We start from the raw sequence: 15,684 nt of genomic DNA, 5'->3' as shown, positions 1-15,684 counted from the left end.
CATTGTTACATTTAGGAAGAATGTTGAAGAGTAGTATGTGGAAAATCTGAAGCCATTTTTCTACAAACTCTCAATCAGACTTGGATGGAAAAAAAAAACCTGAAGAATGTACAAACTGAAAACCAATTTTTGTCTGTATAGCATCAACAGTAACGCTGGAGTCAGCTTTGTGTCAAGCCGCCATTTTCATTCAATCAATAGCGTCCCCCTGCACACATTCAGGGACCTGGTTGTGTCTTCAGATGAAACGGATTGTAGGAAAAGAAGCAGAAAGGAAAAGGAAAAAAGTTCCGCCGGACCTCGGGAGCCGGCCGCCTATGTCATGTGCGACCTTTGGCCACACCAGGGCAATAGTGAAGCTGCAGCAGGTGCAAATAAGCTTCAGACAGTCTTACAAGCACTGCTCAGAACTCTCAACTGAGGCACTCAACATCCAGGACTTGCCATTCGGATCTTGGCGCCTTGTGCTGGTTCCGACCTATTCACACATCGGTCCACTACTGACATCACCTCATAAGCCAACGGGGCACCCCACGCCGACTTTCGGCGCAGCATTGTAGGATGGCCACACCAGTGCGGCAACTTGCTGGACACAACATCGGGGCCATCCAGATCTCGGCGCGTTCGACTCACTGTACCGCAAGAGTGACCGCAACTCAGCTGGACACGCCATCTTTCGGCGCAGCATTGTAGGATGGCCACACCAGTGCGGCAATTTGCTGGACACCACCTCGGTGCCATCCGGATCTCGGCGCGTTCGAGTCACTGTACCGCAACAGTGACCGCAACTCAGCTGGACACGCCGTCTTTCGGCGCAGCATTGTAGGATGGCCACACCAGTGCGGCAATTTGCTGGACACCACCTCGGTGCCATCCGGATCTCGGCGCGTTCGAGTCACTGTACCGCAACAGTGACCGCAACTCAGCTGGACACGCCGTCTTTCGGCGCAGCATTGTAGGATGGCCACACCAGTGCGGCAATTTGCTGGACACCACCTCGGTGCCATCCGGATCTCGGCGCGTTGTGCTGCCTTCGGCCTATTCGCACATCGGTCCGCTACTGACGCCGCCTCACGTGCCAACGGATTTTCTACGCTTTTTGTAGCCCTATGCCGCATAACAGGTCATGTGACTTGTTTATAAAACTGTTCATTGGTTCATTTTACTTTTGGTTTCCTAAAGATGGAAGTCTTGGTCATATGACCTAAAAATAACACTTTTCATTGGTTTAGAACATTTTTTTTTCCCAAACGATGAAAGCCCCACCTTGTTTCTGGATCATTCAGACTGAAGCTGGCGTCAGCATGAGAGCACCACCATCTCGTGGCTCCGTCGTGGTCATTCCGCGAGCAATCATGGCAGCCGCTCCCCACCGGAAGCCTGCGGGAGTCGGGGGCCCCCAAGACTTTTGTAGAATCTTCACGGCTGAGGGGACGCTTTTCGAGAATGGAGTCCAAGCCCTAACAGGCAAGCGTCCGAGTTCCAAGGTGTCCCAGGGCCATTTCAGTGGACCAGGCCCAAAACCGAGGAGCCGTCCGCCATTTTAAGAGCCATGTGGCAGCCGCCTATCGCTGCACTGCAAGAGTGGGAGCAACTCAACAACATGGTGAGCGAGACGCTGTAGCCGCAAGAGCGGGCGCAACTCAGCTAGATGGCCGCCACCTGGGGAGGCCCGTTCACGCCGCCTCCCCCACGCCCCCCCCCCCGGGCCGCCGCACGCCAATTTTCGGAGCAGCATTGTAGGATACCAAAACCAGTGCGGCAGTTTACTGGACATCACCTGGGTGCCTGTCGTACATGTTGTGTCAGCCATGGGACACTGGACACAGTCCCATCAACATCTCAACGCGTTCTGCTGCCTTGGGACTATTCGCACAACAGACCGCTACTGACGAGGCCTCCCCCCGCACCACCCGGGACGCCCCACGCTGTTTTTCTGTGCTGCATTGTAGGATCCCAAAACCAGTGCGGCACCCAGGCGACATCACCTGGGTGCCGTCCAGAACTCTGCACGTTGTGCTGCCTTGGGACTATTCGCACAAAAGACAGCTTCTAACCATTGTTGCTTTTTGAGTTGAAAAATGTTTAAATGTTTTTAGTTTTTGTTCCGTTCATTATAGTTAAAAGTTAATAAAGTTTTATAATCTTACTTTGTTGGAGTGTTATCTATTTTTTTTTAAACGGGTGAATAGGGCCTTGAATCGGGTTATTGTCATGTGTGGGCTTTGCAAGTGTACTGCTACAGGATCGGACATTTCAAACTCAAATGCACGTTCTTTTTCTTACCTTTCCGAAGCATGGAGCGCAATAGCAGGCAGAGAAAGGGTGATGCACTTGTTGAACACTGCCTGGCCTGGCAAGTTGCTGGCAGTGCCCCCCCGCCCGCTCCTGAAAGAGGGCACACACACACCGCCGCCCCGAGTACTTCACAAATCTTTAAAAGACCATGCGCTTGTTCATGAGGCTTAAATGGTTTATCACCTCTTCTAGAACCCCTGCATCGACCCTCTCAATACCAAGCCCTGTCAGCTGAAACCCCCAAGGAATCGTGGGGCATATTATCAAGGGGGTTTATCTCCGCTTTTTTGGCTTTAAAAGCCATGAAAGCGGAGATAAAATTATCTCCCTATTACCAAGCTGTCGCTAACACCAGTTAGTGACAGCTAAAAGGAGATAGCGACCATCTTGGGCCCCGCTTTGCATGTCAGTGATACTTATCACTAATAACATGCAAAGTGGCGTGCCAAGATGTTAGCGACTGGAAACAGTCCCTAACATCGCTTTTTCCTATTACCAACTTTTGGAGATATTCGCGCTTAGAATATCTCCAAAATCTAACACCTGCCCTGAGCAGTTCTTAGCCATGTTATCCAATGGGAGGTGGATAACATAGCTAAGAGCATTTGCTCGATAATACATGAATATCGCTGACTTTTCTGCGATAATAGCAAGGTTTATCTGCGATAAAATCGCCGATGTGCGGCGATAATTTTTGTCTCTAAACAAGTTAGAGACAAAAATTATCGCTAGTTGTTCGTAATATGCCCCCGGGTTTTTGCTTGCAGAAATCGGGAGGCGGGAGACTAGCACTGAAATCAGTAGTCACACGCCTGAATCGGGAGGGTTGGCATGTCTGAATTCTCTACAGCTGGGGCCATAAACTACATCCGCAGGGGTAGGTGATAGCCTGGGACCAGCCTGGCATCTAAAATGGCTGCCGTGCACGACAAAATTGTGGCATTGGAAAAAAGGCAAGATGGCGCAGCCGCTTGAAGAGATGTATCAACATATATCAGCCTCCTCAGCCACCCTCAGGAAACATAGGGGATTAGGCTACGTCTCCCGCACCCCCTTATACCTAGTAATTTAATTAACGAAGCACAAAATGGCTAATTCCCGTTTCGCTACCAGTTTGCGGCCCAGTTCGCGGCCCGTGAAGCGCTTCTACCGTGAAAAATCATTTTTTTTTCTTTTCCCCACGGGACCCTTTAATAACCCCAACAACATTCCTAGGGGGTCAAGAGGGGGATACCTTGCCCCCTTTCATTAAATTCCCCCTTCGTTTTTCACCTCTTCTTCTCTCTCGATCCTACCGAGAGACAAGATGGCGGCCGCTCCGGACTGTCACGCAGCAAAAAAAAAAAAAAAGCTCACGCACAGCCGCTGGAAGAGATGTATCAACATATATCAGCCTCCTCAGCCACCCTCAGGAAACATAGGGGATTAGGATACGTCTCCCGCACCCCCTTATACCTAGTAATTTAATTAACGAAGCACAAAATGGCGAATTCCCGTTTCGCTACCAGTTTGCGGCCCAGTTCGCGGCCCGTGAAGCGCTTCTACCGTGAAAAATCATTTTTTTTTTCTTTTCCCCACGGGACCCTTTAATAACCCCAACAACATTCCTAGGGGGTCAAGAGGGGGATACCTTGCCCCCTTTCATTAAATTCCCCCTTCGTTTTTCACCTCTCTCGATCCTACCGAGAGACAAGATGGCGGCCGCTCCGGAATGTTTAGAATGTTGACAGACACCGGAGAGCCAATCAGCTTTCTGCGCGCAAAGTTCCGAAACGCGAAAAGTAAGCGGACCGGATCGCTGCCCGGAGCGCTGTTACAGATATATATCTTGATTTAAACGTTAATTTCTCAAAATCCACTGAAGCACATATATTGAGACCTAGCAAAGGCACATCGGGCTAACAGTCCCTACAATTTTGCCAAGTTTCGTGCAAATCCATTCAGCCGTTCGAGCTAAAAGTGAGTCCAACCGCCCTATGGAAAACTCAATGTAAAAAACGCGTTTTGGGACCCCCCTTTTTTCTCAGCCCCCCCTTGACGAAACCCCACCGAATTTTCAGGGGCTGCTCAGAAACAAAATGTGCCATTTTCCTGAAAATTTCAGCCGATTCCGTCCACAAACGCCAAAGTTATTAGACATAGAATTTTCAAAAATCCCATAGGGAATTAATCCTAACTATATATACCTACTGGCGATAGCCAGTAGGTCATATATATATATATATATATATATATATATCCCAAGAGTAGTTGGCTAACTAATCGAAAGGGGTTTTTCAATCTTGTAAGGCATGCAAGTATGGGACAAACAAAACAACATATTCTTCACCATTTAAAGATAAGCCCTGTACAAATGATTAGTGGTTATCGGGTAAGTCCGACTATGCAATATATGTGCTGGAGTGCTCTTGTGGCCTGCAGTATGTGGGAAGCACAAAGCTGCAGGTTCACAAGAAAGTGCACCAGCACCTAAGGGCCATCACCAACTCAGACGAGTCCTATCCTGTCGCAAGACATTTTAAGGAGGTGCATTCAAATAATTTGGAGCATCTGAAATATTTTGTGATAGATTGTGTTCTAGTTTCCAAGCGGGGAGGTGACAGGGAAGCACACCTTAGGCCCTTGGAAACAAAATACATATTCGAATTGGATTGTAAAACTCCCAACGGATTGAACACTACGGAGGATTTACATACTTGGCTCTAGAACTAATCTGCATCCATTAAGTTTGTGAAAAACAGGATAGTTGCATCAGTTTTTTATCCTAAGCTTTCACTGTGAATATATACTGTCGTATATATATTTATATTGCAAAATAATTATATTTTATTAAGGTTTATTACATTTTAGCTTTGATAAAATGTAAGAACTCAAGTGAGATTCATAACCTTCCTCCATGTATCTTTTTATGCCTACCCAACCCATGTGTTGTTTCCAAAGCTAGTCACATAGGATAACAGATGTACAGTCCCTATGTTGACCACAGAATTTACACTGTAAATTTTAGTTTTATTAGAATTGCTAACGTTGAAGGTCAACCGAAGGATCAGCATTGTTTGCACTTCACAGCACAAGTCACTTTCTAGCAGTACATTGAAGAATATGACAGTGTGAGAGCCCAAATCGTTATTCTACAGGCAAGGCAGATGTACATTTGATAATACGGGCAGGTCACTTCCAAATGTTTAGTCTAGGTAAACCTATAGGTATATATCGGGCCATTTGCTAATTTGAACAAAAGGGTCAAGTACAATTTGCACACCTTAACCACAACTTTTGCATTGATTTTAAGGATTGGTAACAAGAGGAGCTGCATTAATTATATCATAAATATGTATCTTTTTATATATTTATATATGTATGCATTGGTGTATTTAGACGTCCAGGCAATGATGTATACTGATATAAAATGGGAGTTGAGAATACATATTGGGACCAGACAATAGGTTTGATCAAAAGGAGAGGGTATCCGGTGTCACCAACTCTAAATTATGTTGACAAGCAATTGGGTACTCTGTCTTACTGTAACCTCAATGCCTGTGTATGACTGAGTCAATTTACAATCATGCATTTATGCAAGGTATAAAGTTGTTAACTCCATATATTTTGGTGCGAAGACAATTGTATTTAAATGGAAACCAATGGATATTTAAACTGAAAATTTAATTTCTGCTAGTGGAAAAAACAGATGGAGTCTGTTTTCTATTTCCCATTTTCTTTTGCACTGCCACTTAAAAAACTGAAAGGAAACACAAGTACATCATGTGATCAAGGCCTCCAGGTGCTGAAAAGCGTCATGGCAGAATGCACAAAAGACAAAAAATTTGCACGGAGAGAAAACTGGTGTCCGTTTCTGGCTCTATGTAATATGGAGTGATGAAGATTAAGATATATATTCACTGAAAAAAACATAGGTTTCAGGCCTTGTATAGTTAGGAATTAGCTTTTAAAAAAACCTCTGAAATTCACTCAAAAAACTATAAGTTTTAGGGGTGTTATAGTTAGCTGGACATTTCACTCATACAAAACCATTGAAATTGCTCCTATATAGTTAGTTGTACTAACTATATTTTGCGCACCCGCAATCCACTGCTGATGTCGCATATTAGATCATTCATGACATGGTCAGTTTCATCACTGATGACATCATCCACGTGACAATCACATTCACCTTTTCATACCCTAGTAAAAAAGCCAAGGGGCTGCGTTGCTTTGCCCAGCGGTCCCCGGGGCAGTGTGGGGAGGATTGTGGACCCCCCACACTTCTTTATCACTATGCCGCCGTGATTTTTTCCCCCTGGGGGGGAATTTTTAAAAGAACAGATCAGGTTTTTTTTTTTTTAAATGTGGGCCTTTTTTGTCCTTGTGGGACCACCTGGGCAGGCCTAGGGGGTCAGGGTGCATCTACCCTGCCCCCTTTTTGTGTTCTTCACGTTTGTTTTTCTGCTTTATTGTGCCTCGGTCTATAGAGCACAAGATGGAAGCCAACACTTCCTGGTTAGAAGTGTTGTCAGCCAATGAGCATGCAGCTTTCTCTGGAAGGCATGCTGATTGGCTGCCACTGTCTGTCAACACTCCAAACCAGGAAGTGTTGGCAGCCATATTGTGCCTCGGTAGACTGAGGCACAGGAAAGCAGAAAAACAAACGTGTAGAACTCAAAAAGGGGGCAGGGTAGAAGCACCCTGTACAGTAAGCTTATATAGATATATACATTTTTTCAAATTCAATTTTCTTAACAACTACTGGAGGGATTTACACCAATTAAACAAAAGGCTGTACTGCGTACCAGTCCTTACCATTTTGCCAAGTTTGGTGTAATTCCGTTCAGCAGTTCGGGCTGTAGCCGTGTAATCGTCCTATGGAAAATAACATGGGGAAAACATGTTTTGGGACTCCTTTTTTCTCAGCCCCCACTTGATGAATCCCCCCAAAACTTACAGGGAAGGAGCGGAGCGGGCCATCTTCTTTGAGAAATTCGCCGAGATTCATCAACCGGCTCCAAAGTTATTCCCAATAGAATGTTGCGGATTTCCTATGGAAACTAGGATATATATATATATATATATATATATATATCCTAGTTTCCATAGGAAATCCGCATAATTATATATATATATATATATATACCAACTACCTGCCAGTAGAGCTAGGTAAAGAAAGGAACGTGAATGAGAGAACAAGAAGCAGCAAAAGGAGGTAAAACCAGAAGGCTAACGACTATACTCCTGACTGAGTAATGGCTATGAACACCATCATGGCCAGAAAAAGGCCTAATAGAGAGAAAAAAAACTCCAAATATAAGAAGGCAAGAACATTTACGCATAGTGTTATACCACTAGAAAGGAGAAAAGAGCATGCAAAATGCAGTGTAATGGTACGGAACAGACCATGTGGTGAAAATTGATAAAGGAACCAAGAATAAAATACAATAAATTCCTGGCCCATATGCCGGTATTCCCAGAAGTAGTGGAACCAGGACCCCAAGCTACTACAGAAAGCAGTTTACGCATAGGCTAACTGAAGGGCAATACCAGAAGTAGTGGCAGGATAGACCACGTCACTGCGTAAAGAAATCGAACGGTCATACGGAAAGCCGATGCATGCTTTTTACAACCGGATTTGTTGTTAAGATGAAATGTGAATTATAAATCTCAGTATGATATTTATTGATCTGCACAGGTTATGTGATTTGAAAATAATTGAAATTTCATTTACCACCGTACAGCAATAGATTTGGCACTTCCGTGTTAGTAACTCTACCATGTCTATGATGAAGTTTCTTTGATGTGTACAAAATGCTGTTTCACCCGCTTCCGGGTAACTTGGCAAAGGCCTTTACAGCTGAAACACGTTGTTGCAAATCTGCAGCTGGGGAGGACTGTAGGCCCCACAGATCAGCCAGTCAAGCATCTTCCAAGGAAGGAGGGAGGAGAAAGAGTACCCAAAAGAATGTGCCCCATCCCCTCCTCTCCACTTGCAAAATAAGGATTTCCTGCAGGAAAACCAGAAAGAGACCGAATAGGGTCGGAATTAGCATTGTCCACCATAGGCGGAGGCGCGGACGCCGCACCCGACGCCGGTGTGGTGTCGACTTGACAGCGGAAATTACAATGGGGTGCGTATCGAGCGGCGCAGCCAGTGTCGCAGGCTAAAGAGACACTGACGCCAAAGGTGTGAAACTCGAAGGGATGTGCACCGGCGCAGCATCTAATCCGCTAACGGATTCAGCTGGGATACTCCTTGCCACCTTAGGGTTAGAAAGCACACCAGAGGGAGTTGGAGGGTCAAAGACCCGTTGAAGTGAAAGAAATATTCCTTCATTTGGCCAAAGCTGGTCCCGGCTCCAAGGTACTGGAGATGCGTGACGAGGTTTAACTTCCGTTTAGCACGTTGGGTCTTCGGTGTCTTCTGCGACGGCTCCTCACTCAAGCGACTGCTCTACCTGTTTCTCGGCTTCGGGGAAGACTGAGAACGTTGTGGTTCATCCGAAAACTTCATACGGCGTTCCAACAACGCCTTCGGCGAAGAACGTGACAGGAGCCACAGTCGATGGAATTGTGGTCCTCACCTAGGCACCACAAACACAGTATCTGGATCTGTGATCGACATCGGTCTCTCAGAAGAGCGACAGAGCTTAAACCCTGAAGACATAGTTGGCACACTGTTACTCCAGAAGAGAAAACAAGATTGTCCTAATATCGGCCTGAAATCCGCTCCGGATCCACGTTAGCAGCACAGAAAAGAAGGAACTGGCGTCAGCAAGGGAGTAATATGGACTCCACTGACGTCACATCCACATGACAACATCGCTGCAGTGTCACTGGGCGCCCTCTGCAGGCGCGCAGATGTACTATGAGTTTGTGGATCCAGTCTGGCGCCTGGGGAGGACTCCAAGTAAGGAGCCCGAGGCTACATGTAATAACCCGGAATTTGAATTTTGTACTATAGTAAAAAATGTGCGAATATGTATTTAAAAGTTCTATTGCTTTAAATCCCATGTTTATTAGGCTACTTTTTATTTTCACTGGCATGGCATAATTATACCTGCAGAGTTGTCCCGTTCCCGCCTGGTCTGCAAAATTCTACGGGTCAGAGTGATGAAGGGAAGCTGCCCTCTTAATTGCAAAGAGGGTAGTCATAGCTGTGAGCTCCGTAGCTCTACCATACCTCACAAAATACTGAAGGCCAAAGGGGGAGTGGCGCAGTGGCAGCAAGCTAAATGGTGTGTATCAAGTGGTAGCAGGGCTGGTTGGCAGCTGTTCAAATGCCAACTTATTAAATGCAAAGATGGCACCAAAGCAGCTAATAGTAGGACTTTTTTTTTTTTTTTTTTTTTTTAACACCTGCCCCGTCCTATGGGAACACTGCACGACCCCTGGGCAAGGTGGCTGGTGGAAGTTTTGAAACACTGACAAAATGTGAGACGGGTGGGGGCAAATATTCACCCCCAGTCCTAAGGCAACACAAGGAGTTAATGAAAATGCCCGACCCTCCCGCATGTGGTTATGGAGTCAACCATTGCACAAGATGAGAGAGGTAGTCGAATTGCCCTGCACTCTGTCAATAAAAGGAGTTTGGGGGCAAATATTCTCTTCTTGAGATGATGGATGGAGCGCTGAAACTTTTCAGGCACTCACCCCAGTTACAGATCTGGGTGGAATCCATCATCGTTCTTCAGTTCATGTCACCGCCCCAGCTCCGACCCATCCATATGCACATCAGTCTAGACTCTGTTCCTTATAGGAACAGTCCAGCCCAAACAGCCAAGACCGGAAACATGCATCCTGGGACCGGTTTCGGGGAATCTAATGGCAAAGTGAGCAAGGGACCGACGTCTGGGCATACAATGCCAACTTAGGGCGCACAAAGCAAACAGGAGATGATGGACTGAGCACAGAAACTTTTCAAACACTCACCCCCAGTCACAGATCTGGGTTGAATCCATCATCGCTCTTTAGCTCACTTTGCCACCCTAGTTCAGACCCAGCTATATGCAAATCAGCCTTGACCCTGTGCCTCATGGAACAGTCCAGCCCGAACTGCCAGCCGGCAAGAGTACATCCCAAAAGAATGGACAAAAAAATGCAGGATCAAAATCAAATTATGCTTTACCCTGAACATACCTCCAGGAGTAACTGGGGCAATATAAATAGCAGGAATCTACTGAAGCTTTTTGCCAACCTCCCTAGCCTGAAACTGATCAGCTCAAGGGACATTGACTCCATAGCCTGCGTACCCCCTAAAGAGATAAATGAGCGTACCGAAATCAGCTTCAACAGCCAGGCCTTGGTTAAATCCCTGAGAAAGAAAAAAAACCCTAATTGAACAATGGGGAATAAAAGTGTCATGTCCAGCAGCTGCCAAATCCCTGGTGATGCCCCTGCCTAAGGTGCCAAAAACCATCAAGAAAGCAGACCACACATGGGAAGAACAAAACACATCTATGCACGAGCAAGAATCAGTACTGAAGGGCACCAACAATGTAGCCAGACCTACGGAAATCTCAAAAGACGAGCTAGTAATAAAGACACTGTACAGGGGAAGGGCAATCCTGCACTTCACAACAAACAAAAATCACCGACTGGGCTTGGCTGCCAAGAGCATTAAGTAACCGAGTCTGAATCAAAGGAGGTAATAGTACAACTGAGGGCTGCGGATATAATCTTACTACAAGAAACATGGACCCTTCACTCAACTCCCTGGTCTAACTTCACAGTTTATGGAGTCCCAGCAATTGAATATCAAGCAGGTGGGCATGCCTCAGGGGGAGGGTCAATCTATGTAAAAAATTAACTGGGCGTAACAACAACAGTACTAAGCAAGGGGAAGGGAGATTTTATTATCCTTTTGGTAACTTAAGTCAACAAATTAAACTGGATCTTGACAACACCACTCATATTAGGGAGCATTACGCTCCAGCCAGCCAAGGTCGAAAGGGGGCTAACACTAGCATCCCAACTCCGTATATTAAGAGGACTACAACTTTCTCATCCAGAAGCAATGAGGGTAATGATGAGACTTTAATGCCAACATAATCAGCGCAAGGTCAAATTACACATTTCTGGGGCTTGAATAGGAAATCTGGGCCATACCGTCTATTCAGAAGCCCTTCAAAAGGCCCGGTAACCATGGTAAGGAATTAGGGACCACACTAAGTCAACTATGCCTACGCCGATTAACTGGCAGGTTTGAAACAGATATATTGGTGGACTACACTAACTTCTTATGCTCCCGGATGGCCACTCTGGATTACATCTGAGTGTCTGTAGCTCACTTCCAGCACACAGGTAATTTTGAGGTTGTTCCAAACCTGACAAGCGACCATGCAATGTTAAAATCCGAAGTTTTGGCACCAAGAACTCGCCAACCAAAAAGGAGCCACATTTGGAGACAAGGGGATCTGGAACCCATCAAAAGAATTAAGTGGAAAATAGATGTTCAAACAGGATTGGGAGTCAAAGTGGAGATGTTCCTTGAAGTACTGCATAGAATGAACATTGATCCAAAATCAAGCCAAGACCTTTGGGAGTCACTGGCCTCCTTTCTAATTAGGAAGGAGTAAACCAGGATGAACCTGGCCAACAGTAATGACTCAGGATAGCACAAGATCATAGCCAATAGAAACAGTCTCAAAGGGGAAACATCTGGCCTAAAAACACAATTAGGTAAAGGCCTGAGCTGTGACAAGTATGGAAATCTACGGCTGCAGAACAAGGTTTCAAATAGAAGGCCAAGATATAAGAAAGCGCTATACACTAAAAAAAAAAAAAAAAAAAGGAGGAGGAATCATTCAGGAAGGACCCATCCCACCAGTTAAAGTCAAAAGATCAAAGGAAATTCTGTATATGGATAAACAGCATCTCAGCCCCGAAATGACAACAGGAAGTAGCCAATATTTCCTCTGCCAAATGGGAGAGCTACATTGGAAGTTTATACATGGATCCATCCATCGACAGTCCTCCAGCCGTTGAACCTTGGCCTGAAAAAGATAGGGGAACAAGAAGTATAACTCGGGAGTAAGTGGAGAAAGACATCAACGCAATGTGCATAAATGGAGCCAAAGGACCCAAGCGGCATCCCAACCACAGTATTTAAATGGTAACCCAAAAGATGGGCCACAGTAATAACTCCAATATTTCAAGCTAGGGACATCCATACCAGATACATGAGAGGTTTGCTCCTAGGACCTCTGCCAAAAGAAAGGGTCCCGCTCCTGCCCGGGATGATATTGGCAGATTGCACTTCTGGACACAGAAGGAAAATGTGACGCAGCATCTTTAAAAAGGAACTGCAGGAATGGGCAACAGATGAAACGGATTACTCCGCACCAGACAGGATTTCAAAAGGGACGCCATATTTTAGACAATCCAATTTGCATTGCTCATTTAACTGAAGTAACAATATCAACCAAGGTTTCCCTTTTATGTAGGGTTTATTGACTTCAGAACTGCATTCGGTAGCGTCTTGAGAGAGAACAACACGGTACTCCTCGACCAAACGCTGATAGGCCTACAGAGGATTTGTAATGCCCTATTCACCTACCACAAAGCCAACAATTTAAAGATCAATGTTGCAAAAACGAAGGTGGTCATCATCTCCGCAGACTTATAAAAAGAGGGGCGCAATTTATCCTTGGGAGTGCGATTGAAGTCATCGACACCGACAAATACCTTGAGTTCTGGTTGGACAGCAGGGTCCACACTGCACTGCATATTCTTGCCCAACAGGCGGCTGCAAATTCATTACCATTAACTACAGCAATCAATGGTGAACCCAGATATGAAGCCCCTCTTGAAGGTGATAAACAGCAAAATCTTCCCAACAAACTGGCACAGAGCAACGACATTTAAGGATAAGCTGGCAAATTGGTAGGACAGGCCCAATCCATCTACAAAAGAAGTAAATTCGCCTTATTCAACTGCACTAATCACGCCCAAATGTGTCTAGAATGTGCTTCTTCTCGCAACACTTGTTACTGAAGTCAACATTTCTAGCTTACTGTCTCAAAGCTAAGCAAGCAAAGAATGGCACATTAAAACATGCAATTTGTGAAGTAATAAACACCCAAAAAAGAGGTTGGAAAAGCTACTGGAACACTGCACTGAATATCCTGGGCTTGTAACCTTCCTGGATCCCTAATATCGAAACAGTTGACAAAACAAGCAAAGATAACAGCATGGGAGCTAGATGTGCGAGCGCTAAAGGAAACCGTACATGGCATCCCAAACTATCTTGCATCCCCTCTTGGCAAGGAAGTGAAAAAGCAGCTGATTAAACGAAGATTCGGCCTAGTCCCCTTAAAAACGTATTGGTATGGCCACAGGAAATTCAACAACAACTGGCAGCGCAGATTGTGTGCAAGGGAAGAGAAATCCTTGTCCCACCTTGTCTTCATCTGTGAAAAGCTGCTCCCGCTAAGACAGTTCAGGCTGCGTCCACTATTGCGAGCAATAAAAATCAGCACTTGCCAGGACGCCACAGAAACCTGCTTGAAAGATGATTCAACTCAGCTAGCCACCCGTTTTCTGAAATTCCTCGAAAGCTTGACCTCCGTTGGAGGCAGAAAATCACGGCTGCCACAGACTGTTATTGTTGACAGGTTGTTAAACTCCATGCACTTTACTTGGCTTTTAGGGATGGCCTTCCGACTAGAAGCCAACCTTGCACCTTGGGCACTTGACTAATTGCCCATTCCGAACAGCATAACTTGGAAATATAGCTCTTTAATTCTATCTGCCGTGGTGGCGCAAGGCTTTTTTTTTTTAAAGCACTATGGATTTTTTTTTCTGCCTCTTTTCCTTTTACTAAAGAACAGCTCTTAATTGTATTTATCGTTTTTCTAAAAAGGCAAGACGTGTACTGACCCCTGAAAGACCATTTTTTAGCTGCATTCTAATGATTTTAATTAATCACTGGATAAAGAATATTTATATATGTATCTACCTGTGAACTATGCAAAGGAACCTCCGAGATTCTCCAGTTACATAGGTAGAACCTTCCTCGTCACCTCCACAAGAGTGTGGCAATAACAGACTAGAATGCAAAAAGAAATCAATGAATAGAGTTCCCAAACTACTCAAAGAAAACATTTTGCCTATTGCATTTATCTCCTTTGGCTCCCATTCCAGAGGAGAAGGGCAGGAGTTAAGATTAACCTTGGAAGTAGAAGCTTGAACTAGATTATCAGGTGTAGGATGCTGCATCAAAACTTTGGGTCTCTCGGTGCTGGACTGTGGCATCTGGCTACTGGGAGGTTCAAAACTGTGCCGAATAGGGCATAGACTAAGCAGGTATGCTGGTATCCACTCGAGACCAAGTAAATAATGACACTCGAAAGTAGACGGCCCCAGCTGGAGGATTTCCATAAGCATGCTGTCTTTTGTCTACACTGTAGGATGAAGGTGTTCTTACCCAGAGCTACAACTGTAACTGATGTACACTAAATGAGGATCAAGGGCTGACTGATGGGTCAAGACGACTGCCATTCTGTAGAGCCGAATTCTAGCATCAGTATAAAGAGGTAGAAATTGTCTGCTTCCTCTTCATCATCATAAATGCATCAGAATTGGTTGCTAAAATTACCCTTATTCTGGTAAAATGTTGACATCGAGAGCAGAACTGCAGAGGATTCATCTTTAAATGGGGCTGTACAATGGCAATGCGAGAAATGGGGTGGACTGTCACAGGATTCAAATTCAGGGTTCATTTTGGATGCTTCTGCATCAATGGTGCTGAAACCAGTGGCAGTGCTGGCAGGGATACAGCCAGCAACACTGTTGGGAGTGGAGTAGAGGCACAACACCACATCAAGAGATGATCAGGCATCTGAGCAGATTCAGAAAACACTGAAGGAGGGCCCACCGGCTTAAGGACGACAGCTGGCCTCAGAGGCTCTGCGGGGCATGATGACACACCAAAGGGAGCATGTGTCATACTTAATATTTGCTTGATGGCCTCTTTGAAGGCTGCTGCCTGCTGAAAATTTGATGCTGGCCCATGGTACTCTGGGGGCATTGATTTCCAAAGTCAAAAGTGGCTTCAAGTATTATGATGAACTTGAGGTGGGAACTCCTGGACACTGACTGGGAGACAACGCCTGTAAAAAGAACTATGTGGAAATTGAGAAATCTCATTTGTGCTTCTTCTTGGAAGCCTTATTCTTCAGCTTACACAAGTGCGACATGGGTTGGGCCAACTTAGCTTTTTGTATAAAATAAGTTTGAATTCTAGCGCCTTCAGGTGCACCAAGGAGCATTTTTCACAAAACCTGGAGTAATGTTTGGCCCCCAAACACCACAGACAGTTATCATGTGGGTCCATGGCCAATAACTGCTTGCAACATGGTTTAAAAACAGTAGCCAGTGAAGGCAAAACCTGCACTACAC

The 15,684-nt window shown here is 45.3% G+C and overlaps 1 protein-coding gene across 1 annotated transcript in view; it reads right to left on the bottom strand.

Moving 5' to 3' along the window:
• VRK1 (VRK serine/threonine kinase 1) overlaps nt 1–15,684 on the bottom strand; it is a 220,283-nt gene that overhangs the window by 40,933 nt on the left and 163,666 nt on the right. The window lies entirely within an intron of this gene.

Source organism: Lissotriton vulgaris, chromosome 9 (assembly GCF_964263255.1).
Source record: "Lissotriton vulgaris chromosome 9, aLisVul1.2, whole genome shotgun sequence".
Lineage (NCBI taxonomy): Eukaryota > Metazoa > Chordata > Amphibia > Caudata > Salamandridae > Lissotriton > Lissotriton vulgaris.
Note: the sequence above shows the minus strand (reverse complement) of the source record. Positions and strands in the feature narration are given on the sequence as shown.